Here is a 12,409-nt window from a genome sequence, read left to right as displayed (position 1 = left end):
GGTGGCTGAAAATATAATATTTGAATTAATCTAACTTAAATTTAACATTTTACTGCCACAAATAAGAAATGTGTTGAAGTAACTAATCTAAACTATCTAACCTGTAAATATATAATCTATGTTCATACAACATAACTTGATTTAGTTAGTCTTAAATATGTCTTGTTAATCTTAAGTAGTTTTTTTTTAATTAGATGAACTAAAGATTTTTGCTTTAAACTAACATAATGCAATTTCATGGAACCTGTTGACAAAATAATTTTAATTAAAGCCAACGTTTCATTTTTTTGAGTGTATGTGTATCACATAGTGTCACAGTAATGTAGTGCTGATATTTTCAGTGGGGCAAGGTGGTAAAATATGGGGTGTGCAGCTGATGGCGACGCTTAAAGGAAAGTTTTCGTTTTTCTAACTTGAACTGTTTGTGAGAACACAGGTGTAGGGGGTGGCCCCAGACTGACAGCCTGCAAACACTCAAGCTGTCTTTGGTCATATTGAAACCTGCTTGCAAAATAAAATGAGCAGGTGTGCCACAGAAGTTAGAGAGCCTGAGCAGCTACCCTCAGAAAAAATGAATAAACTTTTCTGTTGGTGATCGGATCGAATAGTTAGACGTCTATTATTGATATATACTGAGGTGTAAAGGTCGCCAGATCTTCTTATCTTCTTATCTTTATGGGGGAAAGAGTTGAAGCAGGACTAAAGCTTAACTTTTGAGGAAAGGTTGAGTTTTAGAAGTCAAAGAAGACAAACATCAAGTGTGATTTTTGTTTGTTAATTCCTTATTATACAAACTGGGTAAGATGAGATCCAGTAACACAACATATGCAGTCTGTCATCAAAAAAATCACTCAGCATGTAAACAGTCATCGGGCTAACTGAAATATGGTATTATGAATAGAGATGGACCGATCCGATATTAAGTATCGGTCCGATACTCAATTCAATTCAATTTTATTTATATAGCGCCAAATCACAATAAAAGTCGCCTCAAGGCGCCTCATAGATACTGATCTAAATTACTGGATCGGATATCGGAGAGAAATAAAAAATGTAATCCGATCCATTAAATATCACGACAGCACCTCACAAAACTTGCGACATGGCGTAACTCGGCTCATAACCCTAGCGCGTCGGAGCAGTATGCATCACGTGATAGAGCGGCTGTGGTGTGTGAGACCTGCTGTCTGGTTCAGCATTTGTGGCCTCACTACCAAACTGTCATTTCATCTCCGACAAAGTTATCCCAGAGAAGTAAAGCAGGTGTGTAAGTACATCTCTGAATGTTTGTAAAGCATTCCCGTGTTAAGCTTAACAACCGATATATGGAGCGACTGCCTCTTCTCTCTCTCTCCCTCTCCTGCTGCTACTTCAATCATGAAACTGATCAATGATCAGCTGATCGGCTTTTCTGTCGCGAGTCTGTCTCTCTTGTTTGTTTTTGGCCCACTTCGCGCCAGAAAGAGAAAACCAGCAGCTGAACAACAGCAGCACGTTTAAGCTTGATAAGCTGTTGTTTGAATGTATTTAATATTACTTTCTACACCAGGATCATTTTCTGCGTAGCTGACGGCTGGTAACTGTGCAGGGGCGGATCTAGCAAAGTTTAGCCAGGGGGGCCGATAGGGCATGAACAGGGAAAGAGGGCACAAAGACATACTTTTCTTTCTTATTCTCATTTAAAATGTCGAGCTTTTAATAAATAATTATCTGAATCTTACACCCAAATTTTAATCTGATGTAAAAAGTATAGAAGTCCATTACTGTATATAGTAACTGTTAAGTCTAATATACCCTAGTAAGCTATAGTACTTTTTCCTTTGTGAAGGTACCATCTGTGCTGGTGGCTGATGGTTCCCTATTTTTTTTTTTTTTTTTTGGCTGGGAGCTTGCAGCCCTATTAATTAGGTTGCTTACTCTTTAAAATACCAGAATAAGAAGGATGGAGCAGGTTTAAGTTCATTAGATTGATCAGTATTGCTGAACTATGAAATATTTTGGGTGCAGTATATTTTTGCATACAGGTATAACAGAATAGCTTTAGTGTTTGTTTGTTTTTTTAAACTTGAATTTGAACTTATACAAAATGCAGCAAGATATTAAAAAAACAGTTTTAATTAAAAAACACACTATATCGGATTCATATCGGTATCGGCCGATATCCAAATTTATGATATCGGTATCGGACATAAAAAAAGTGGTATCGTGCCATCTCTAATTATGAACTAACTTGAAAGTCAGCGATTTCAAAATGTTATGTTGAGTGATAACCTAAGGTGGTGGCACCAGGTTGAAAGACAGCCCGCAGGTCCATCCATATACATTTTTACAGCCATAGGTTTAAGCATAAGTTTTGTTACATATGCAAGCTGATCATATGAAAGGATGGGCAGCTGACGCTTTGCTGCTAATCCACTTTGTTTAAACTTGAACTGATTTATCACTCTTTAAGGGTATTTGTTAGAAGTTATGGAAAACATTTCATTATGTGAACTGTCCTCACATTGCTGGAAGCACAGCTGTGTGAGTGTTGTGCTCTCGGAGATCGTGCTGTTAGGACTCAGCCAGCTTCTCTGTAAAAGCCTAATAATGGTTCGAATCCACTTAACGGCTACCCTGAGGTACCCCTGAGCAAGGTACCGTCCCTACACACTGCTCCCCGGGCGCCTGCTTAGTGGGCTGCCCACTGCTTCACTGAGTGAATGGGTCAAATGCAGAGAAAGACAAGTAATTTCCCCATGGGGATCAATAAAGTATCCATTATTATTATTATTATTATTATTATTATTATTATTATTATTATTATTATAACAGAGGCCCTCCGGCCAGAAAACGGATTAATTAAGGGTCCACACCAGAATCCCCAAGGGGCGGGCAGCCCTGTGCATTGTAACTCCACGTAATGCACACACCAGCGCACAGATGCTGCTGCGAATAAATAAGGCACATGCACACACACAGGTAAGCAGACCTCATGATTAAAAACCCAAACACACAGGTAAAAGGAGTCAAAGTGTGTAAGAGCCCGCCTCTAACCTGACACCGGCAGCCTCCGGAAGAAACATCGTTAGCACTTCACGGAGGCTTTTACTTGCCTGCCTGGGCAGCTCAGCACACTCATTAAGTTCCTCCTCTTTATTAGACCAAACATATTGTTTCAGGATGAAAGAGGTGCAAGGCAGGTGGTAAAAATAAGACGAGAATAGTCTAAAGAAAACAGAAAAAAACTGTCTTTATTCCCCCTGTGGTTCTTAATCAAAAAGAACGAGAAATTTAAACAAATATTCGAATTTCAATAATTCAAGCTGCACAATAAAATAGTTTCCTCGGGTAAAATAAACAGCACAACACAGTGAGAAATAAATCCGCTGAAAAAAATAATTGTTTGCACTGACATCAGCTGAAAATGGATTATCATCATCAAACTATTACAGTGTTCAGCAATAAATAGCCGTGTGTTTGTCAGCACTGCTCGGCCCTCGGAGGTGTCCTCTATTGATCCGTGTGCCTCATCTTGCTCCTTGTAGCCTAATGAATAAGAGGTAATAGGATCCAGTCTATTGAAAAGAAGCTCTCTTTTTTTTTTTCAAACTGAGCCAAAGTGAAATATATTGTAAGTCCCTCAACACACGCTGCGATACTTCTTTAGTTCGTGGCATCGGGAGTTCTCTGTGATGAAGCTCTTCGCTAGTGTGGAAAAGCGATATTCAGTTTCGAGTATCTGTTTTCTGGCTGAAGTCGAGCCAGTGATTCTATAGATAACATATCGAATGGCCTGCCGGAGTTAATAGCCACCACAGTGTGCTCTCACCGGCCATTATCATTGTTCTTATGCTCTGTTTTATGTGGCTTTATGGGCACTTTAAGCTTCCCGTTTCATCCAAGGTCATGGGAACCGAGCTATTTGGAGGGCAACGACAGGATGTAAGTACACCGCCCAGCTTTTTCAATCAGAATTGCCATCAAGGGCCAGAGTACCCAAACCCACTGTATCTAACCTTGTTTCACTTCAGGTGGGCTGAAGTTCCACAGAAATCAATTTCAAAACAAAATAAAGGTAAAGCCTGTTATGAGTTTGTGCCAGCAGCTCACATTCATCCCACTGGCAGAAATAATCTGATTATGGCAAAACCTCTAATCTGATCATCTTGATTAGAATTAGAAGTTTCATCATAACCTGGTAGATTCAACCAGTTACAGCTATGTTTGGTGTTGGTTTGTTGGGAAAAAATATACTATTTAGTAGCTCGTCGTTTGCTTTTCAATCACCTGAGCACCTCACTTTATTTTTGGAAAGTATGCTAAAACATCCATTTTTACTGAGCAGATGTTACATCCATGTTTGTTTGTTGCTAATTAAGGTTATGCAATGTAAAAAATGAAAGGTCAAGAAGAGTTACTAAAGGTGCAATGGTGTTTCCAAGATTAAGGATGAACTTATAACTGCATAATCCACAGTTGTGCTTCTGCCCTTTGCGATCACGTGGCATGAATGTTGAATGAGAGCCATGAATACAGTGATGTGAAAAAGGACGTTTTCTCAGGACTCTTTGCTGCCCTGCTTCTATAGAAATAAAGAGGGTAAGTAGAAGCCATGTGCTGTGAATCAAATGCACTTGATTGACTGATCATCAATAAGTGTGAGCACCTCTATAAAAGCAAGAAGTCCACTCTTGGAAAGATTGCTGATATGGAGACTTTTCGCAAGAGTGGACGACCCAGCAAATTGACCCCGAGGTCAGATTCGTGCAATGCTCAAAGAAACTGCTAAAAGCCCAAGAGCTGCATGTCAAACTCTACAGGGCTCAGCTGTTTGGAAGAACTGCAGGAGAAAGCCTCTTCTCTCAAAGAAAATCCCAGCAGCTCAGATTAGGTTTGCAAAGTTGCATTTGAACAAAACCAGAAAAACTCTGGAACAATGTCCTTTGGACAAGGGCGCAAAGTGGAGATGTCGGACCATGATGCACTGCACCACATTTGGAGAAAACCAAACACAGCATATCAGCACAAAAACCTCATAACAACTATCAGTGCGGTGGTGGAGGGGTGATGATTTCGGCAGTCATTGAGTGAACCATGAACTCCTCTCTATACCAAAGTATTCTAGAGCAGCGGTCCCCGAGGTCCGGTACCGGTCCGTGAGTCGTTTGGTACCGGGCCGCGAGAGTTGAGGCTCAGGTGTGAAATGTATGGTTTTCAGGGTTTTTATCGGTTTTCAGCGTTATTTTGTTATCGTTTTTATCGTTAACTCGGTTTTCCTGGGTCTTTTCACGTGTGTTATGAATAAATCTTCTTTATTTCGGTACCGGTACTAGTTTTATTTTGTTGTATTTATCTGTGACACCTTAAAGGCCGGTCCGAGAAAATTGTCGGGCATAAACCGGTCCGTGGCGCAAAAAAGGTTGGGGACCACTGCTCTAGAGAATCTGTCCTACAGCTAAACTTCACTCAAATTGGGTCTTGCAGCAAAACACATAACCTCCCGACCAGGTTATGTTTTCAGTACAAGTTACCATGGTGATGTTAGCCAAATAAAATGAGAGCCACCTTCATGACGCCGACGAACTTTAAACTCAGATTACCTCATAAACCCTTGATTCTTGCTTCATTGTGCACTCATCAATCTTATCAGATAATAACACGTACAACAGATAGCTCTCAATTACCATCAGTCACTATTCATTACAATAATAAAACAGACACCAAAGGAACTGAACACACTGACAAGTCAGAGATTACCGTAGCATGAGGGAGACCTACACAGCGCTATGCAACATTAGAAGTTTTAATGTTGTGGCTGATTGGTGTTGCACCATGTGATCACTGCAATTAGCTGAGAGAGCATCAGCAGCTGCTAGATGAGGGGTTTGTGCCTCTCAGGGTAGTTAAACTGGAAACCACCCCAAATTATTCCTACTCGAGGATGGTTGTCATTATAATAACATTGATTTCATTTATATTCTCACACAGAATCATTGTAATGATAACTGTAATAAACACAATTAGATATCAGTCAAAATATAGGACAGGGCTCTTTGATCAGAAAGAAAGCCTGATCATCACTGTATTTTGAAATTTAAAATATTTGTGTTATTTGGGTAAATTGATGAAAATCTGCATATTTCTAAGTTAACCTCATGGTGTCCCCTGCACCGTATACGCTCTGACTGAATAGCGCAACAAAGAAAGCTTAAATGTTGTTATTACCCCAGTCAGATTAGTCATGGTGCTATTCATAGTACTGAGAAAAAAACAACCTCAGGCTCTGGTTCACTCAAACACTTTCCAAAAGTCTAAAGAGCAGAGAGTGTCTGAATGGAAAAAAAATTCAAGGTCAGGACTTTGGAAAAGGGAGGACTCTGCTACGTAGAAGTTTGCCCGACAATAACAACAGCACCCAGACCAAGATGCTCTCTGTATTAATAATGAATAATGCATTTTCGTGTTGTGCGGAACAGCAGGGCCATCGAGATACAGGACTTTGCTCCCATAATCTTTCTGCCCAGACCGTTTTAATCCAGGGTCTGCTGGTATCTGGCTATCGGACATCTACAAGTAGATGAAAGCGTTCGTACCAAGGGCAGCTCCCTGGAGCCGGGCCCAAACCCCGACAAAAACCCTCGCCCATCTGTCTTCATCTGGCATCAGCAGCCAGAACCACACATGACAGGGAACCGGGATAAAAGCCTGTCTCGTTTTGTGACAAGCAATAAAGAGCGCTCTAGCATTCATTTTTCATTGTGAAGTCTTTGCTCTCTAACAATTATACAACAAATTACTGATGTCTCTTCTTCTTCATCTAGCAGGCTCCCCCAAGGAATCAATCACAACCAGGGATATCAATGATATGCGGCACCACGGGGGGGTGACAAGAGGGCATTTTCAACTCTACACCCTCCATTTTTGTATCCAGTAAAGCCTCTAATCTGAAATAAGGTGCATGCCTGCACATCAAAATCTATTTGCTCCTGAGCCACAATGAGGAGAAAATGTACCTTTGCACTAATGCATCAAAGTGGCTGAAAGTTGGCCAGTTTTCAATGTTTGTTTGTGCGTGTCTGTGTGCGCATGCATGCTTCTGCAAGGAGGGTTGCTCAAGGCCAGCATCAACCTAACAGGGGATCAAGTGGATGCTGTCTGCGTGAGAGAATACATGTCTGTGTGTGTGTGTGTGTGTGTGTGTGTGTGTGTGTGTGTGTGTGTGTGTGTGTGTGTCAGCTGGCCAGGGTCAAACCAAGAGGTTTGTTAACATGGAGCATTAATCTCGCTCAGGCCAACATCCACACATCGCTAAATCAGCGCAAGCACACACACTCCCTCAGTTCTCCGCGGTGAGCCGAGATGCCCACAAGTAAATTTTTAATCACATGCGCTCTAATCACTCAGGCTCACAGTCGGTCTTAAACCACAGTCATGACCTCCGCTTACGCACATTAAGAAGACCTGAGTGAGCACCGCATCCTCCTGCACCCCTGAAACCTGCGTGCCCGTAAAGCCCTTCCCTGTCAATACCAACTGCACAGAGAAGAAAAAAAAGACAACGCTCACCATCTGTCCTCCTGTATGATTTTCTCTGCCCCTTTTTTTTCTCTGTGTGTGCAAGTGTGTGAGCTCTGCGATGCTTAACTGTCCCCTTCCTTCAAAGCTTTGCTGATACTGTTGCATTTTCTGAAAACCCCACTCACCCTAAAATCACCATCTGGCTCCTTTTCACCTCTCCCCATCACCAGAATGTCATCTTTGTTGGCTTGACGGGGTACATGCAGGCATTTCTGTCACTCAGAGTTAAATTTGAATAAAAAATAACTGCATTATACTGTATGCAGACACTCCACGTCCTACTTCTCCAGGTTATTTTCCTCCCTTTCTTTTAGAAATTCCTATCTCACACAAATGGAGGAATTTATGCTACATACCAGCATGTCTGACTCTTTCCGCCTCCCGGGAACCAGTAAACAAAGACTTCTCCTTTTCTGGCTCGGGGCCTAAGAACGACCATTTTCAGGGACACTGTGCAGCAGCCAGACACAGAGCAGTATATCATAGTCTGCTACAGTATAAATAAACTCCTTTCTCAGAGCCTTTAAAGGGCACCCTCCATCTAAAAAGACTTTTGTGATGAGCTTTAACACAGCCGTGCAGTGAATCTTAGTCAGCGCACTTTATCTTCGCGTTTTTTTGTAGAGGGCCGGTGTGGCCCGCGCGTTAGTGTGTGAGCGTTTATTCATAAGTGTGTCGCTGTTCTATCCCTCCCTGCCCCCTCCATCAACACCACCTCGCCTCACCTCCATTGTTATTCCCTGCATCGCTGTTCTCCCAACAGAGTGCACATTCATCACTCGGTCTTGTGCCTTTCTTGTGGGCACACCAGAGAGAAGAAAAAAGAAAGAAAGAAAGTCAGGAACCTTTTTAGGTCCGTGCTTGTAAATGACCTGCCGCGAGATGGGGTTTATTAAGTCACCTCGCCTCCTTTCTCACTAACCTACTTCCCGAAGACAGACGAGGAGGCGAGAGACAGACGGACAGAGGGGAGGCAGGTAGACGCACGGATCAAAAAGGAGCAGCAATGGACCGGCATGAGGATTGATGAGATTTCTCAGTATTTTACGTGGGCCGTCCATCCACCTGCTGTCAAAGCCGCTTAAAAAGACACAAAAACCCAGAAAATGTGGGAATTATTTCTGTTTTGTGAGACATTTACAAAGGAGTCCCACGGTTATTTGCTTTACTTGATGGGGAAAAGGGGGGAAACACCATTCTAGCTTCCTGGAGTATTTGATGGCTTTAAAATGTCTTGTTTTGTCTGACCAAAAGTCAAAAACAAGCACCAAATAAAAAAAATGGTGTGGGGGCAAATTCTTATTTTGACAAGCTGGAGCCTGCAAATGTTTTTTTTTCCCATTTTAAGCTTACTAAATGACTTGAATTATTCATTAGATGTGACAGCTATTTCACTGAGTGACTGAGCTGAAATAGGGACACCTCCTCTGATACTCTTCATGTTTATTTTAAATCTTTTTTATTCTATTCCCACACCCAAGTAAATGATTTCTGCAGGGACTGACTTGCTTTGAGTGTGGCCCATAATTTTCTGTCAGCTGTCAGATTAATGAAGTACCCCATTAACATGTAACCAAAGTACATTTTGTGTGTGTGTGTGTGTGTGTGTGTGTGTGTGTGTGTGTGTGTGTGTGTGTGTGTGTGTGTGTGTGTGTGTGTAAAGAGCCACTTCAAGAACCAACAGTGACAACAATGCGCATTTCCTTCCAACAAGGCAAATACAAACCTCTGTAAGTGATGCAGCAGACTGAAAAAACTTCAGCCAACAACAAACTAATCAACTAATGGAACAGAAGCAAATCTGTGTTACGGAAAATATTGAACAGGCTCCAGCAACAGCTGGAATCATTCTGCCATCATGCTAGATTCAATAAAGGTATAAATAGTCTGTCATTAACAGTTGCCCTCCTCTCCTCCGGGTGTACGAAGGAGTTCACACTGATAATCCCGCGCGGTTAATCTCCGCGTGAAGTTTAATTAATTTCCCGGCACAGGTGTTGAAACTCTCTTAATCTGACTGAACAGGAGAAATCAATCATCCCGACAAGCTTTGAGGCGCTGGCAGAGAAGATCGCGATAAATACACCGATTCCATCTCGGTGTATAGCTGGTTTTAGGCTAATGTGTCCGACAGTGTCTGAGCTCGGACAGGACGCGCTATCGTGCAGTTCTCCAAAATCCTGACTGCACGTCGCTGGCAGCGGATGACGAAAGCATCTGCCCAATGTCGACCAGTCAACAAGCAGACCGGTTTTCCAGGTTAAAGCTGGGTTTATGGTCCAGCGCAGCTAGCGCTGTTCGCACCGCTGAGTGCAGTGAGCTCTGTTGCCAGATGGAGGCAATGCACAAAGTATGCAGTACAACAGGTCTGTTTTACTGTGCTTGTGCTTTTCCTGGTCTGTCAGCCGGCCGAGGAGAAAAAGGGTATTATACAAATATATATACAAATCATTTACAGCTTTGGTTTTTGCCTTTTTGCAAGTATTCCATATGATTTGACTAAAATAAAGACCTCTGTGGAAAAAGAAGGTTTCCATGTCCAGTTCATGCAAATACATGTTGTAGTTATCTTCATATGACGATGCAAAATACTGGCACCTGTGTGTCCACTGACATGAAATCACAAGCTGATATTTTCCTCCTAAAACCACAAAGAAACTCATCAGACTCGAGATGAGCAGGAAACATCAACACCTGCTACCTGTCACCAGTTTATTACACAGTTTAACACAGCTTCCCGCTTAACTGGCACATTAATTTGCTCGAACAAAAAGCTGAATGTGAAAATATTTGTCATCAACATAGTTCGCGTTGCTATTTGAAGATACTATCAGCACCTATATGCACATGTATACACTTAAGACGATGTTAATTCCTTTTTTCCGCCAGGTCTGTGATCTAATCTATTCAAAAAATGGACAAATCTGCAACATCTGGAGAGCGTAAAATGTAAGCAAATCTAACCAGTTGAAAAAAAAAATCTGTTAACCTGGAAAAACGGGTTAGAGCAGCGACTGAGTTTAGCGGGAACGCGATAACCGGGAGGGAAAAAAGAAAAGAAAACTTCAAAAGGTTAAAAACGGCATGAAAAGCACGGACGGTGGTTACCGTGTCCACTCTTCATTGCTTTTAACACTCAGCTTCACTTCAGCTCTTTGTATGTGAGAACTTCGTTCTTCTCCGCCGCTGGATCGACAACAGCACCAGCACGCCTGGATAGCTTTGAGGGGTCGTGCCGGAGTGAAATCACTCCGCGGCTCATTTCCAAATGATACACATGTTGGCTCTGAACACCTTTTTTTTTTTTTTTTTTTTTTTTTTTTTTGAGGAAAACGTGTCAGCGCGGGGGGTGGCCATAAATCCGCTTTTGGCGCAGCTATCGGTGCGTAATTGTCCCCACAGAGGAGCGGTGAGGATCACAGAGAGAGAAAAACGGAACATTGGCACAATAGAAACAAACATGATCGTCTACAAATGTCCGCTTGTGACACATCGACCCCCCTTTTTCCCTTTTAAACAGCACATCAGACACGTCCACTGCTGCGCTACTACGGGGATTAACGCCGCCATGTAAGGATAGGGATGCTGCTATTACACCGTTACCGACCTTTGTTATCTCCGGAGCTGTGATGTGATGTGACGGTGGTAGCGGTGATTTCTCCCCTCAGGCGGACTGCGTGTCCCGGCCAGCCGGCTGCCTCCTGTCCCCTCTCCTCCTTCTTTCTTCTTTTTCCGTTATTTTATTTTAAATTTATTTGTTCGGTTTATTGGAGGACCTCCCGCTCCTCCTGCTCGCCTTCACTCTTGGCTCTCTTCGGCACTGTTTGGGGCTTGTTCAGGTGAAGCAGTCAGTGAGGCTGCAGATCTGCTGTCTGTCAAGAGGATGGTCTTCGCGAGCGACTCCTCGTGCTACATAACGAGAGGCGTTTGCCTCTCTCTCTCTCCCCTCTCTCTCTCTCTCTCTGCGCGTGTGTTCGTGACGCGCGGAGAACGCTGTGCGGCGGCTCGCGCGCTCACAGCAAGCACATATGGTCTTCACACACGCCACGAGCACATTAACGCGCATGGACAATCCTAACGGAAAGTCGTTCGACCGTGACGAGAAAATTATTGTAATACTTATGTAACGTTTCCCCGAATATTGTATCTCCAGCTCCGGGCGCTCCGTTAACCCCGCGCTCTCTGTTGTAAAGTTGCTTCTTGCCGTTCACTGTGAAAAGCTTTTGTGATGCCACGCAGGCTGATTTAAATTTGAAGTGGGGCTTCACAGAGAGCTCGTATGTAAATCTACAGTCAACAGGGGTGCATTTAGTGATTCACGGGCCTTAGGCAACCCCAGGAACGGGGCCTCCCTCATCTATTATTCACAGCATTTTCATAACAAAGGGGTGTTTAGTATGACTGAGGTTACTAATTGCAATGAATGCAAGCATTTAGTAGATTTATTTTTCATTATTTCAACACTTATACCCCCCCCCCCCCCACACACACACACACACACACACACACACACACACACACACACACACACACACACGCGCGCACACACACACCCCTCGGTGAATTACAGTTCCCATCCAACCCTCTCAAAATGAGCTGAGTCATATATTTTGTTTTAGCATGTCTAATGGAGACATTCCAAAACACCATAAATATGGGTATGGGCACAAGTTTGTTTGTGTTTTTACAGGTTTACATGACTCAACTTTCTGCTGGTATCATGAGTAACAAGCCAATCATCTCAGCCTTGATAATCAAGTTGTCATGGAAATCACTAATCTTTGCTGCAGTGGGACCACTGTCACGTTTAAGTGTCCTCCAACATTTCTGATCCAAGAGGCCCTTGACA

At 42.8% G+C, this 12,409-nt stretch overlaps 1 protein-coding gene across 1 annotated transcript in view; it reads right to left on the bottom strand.

The window, feature by feature from the left end:
* The window catches only part of gal3st3 (galactose-3-O-sulfotransferase 3), a 48,149-nt gene extending 36,632 nt beyond the window's left edge, over positions 1 to 11,517 (bottom strand). Inside the window, exon 1 of the mRNA XM_086279129.1 lies at positions 11,168 to 11,517. The gene's annotated coding sequence lies outside the window, so the exon portion shown is untranslated. The remainder of the gene's footprint in view (positions 1 to 11,167) is intronic.
* Between the last annotated feature and the right edge of the window lie 892 nt (positions 11,518 to 12,409).

Source organism: Aulonocara sp. 'chitande type north' Nkhata Bay, linkage group LG3, assembly GCF_057382095.1.
Source record: "Aulonocara sp. 'chitande type north' Nkhata Bay isolate Kocher_YH1m ecotype deep benthic linkage group LG3, A_spYH_male_GT1.1, whole genome shotgun sequence".
Lineage (NCBI taxonomy): Eukaryota > Metazoa > Chordata > Actinopteri > Cichliformes > Cichlidae > Aulonocara > Aulonocara sp. 'chitande type north' Nkhata Bay.
Note: the sequence above shows the minus strand (reverse complement) of the source record. Positions and strands in the feature narration are given on the sequence as shown.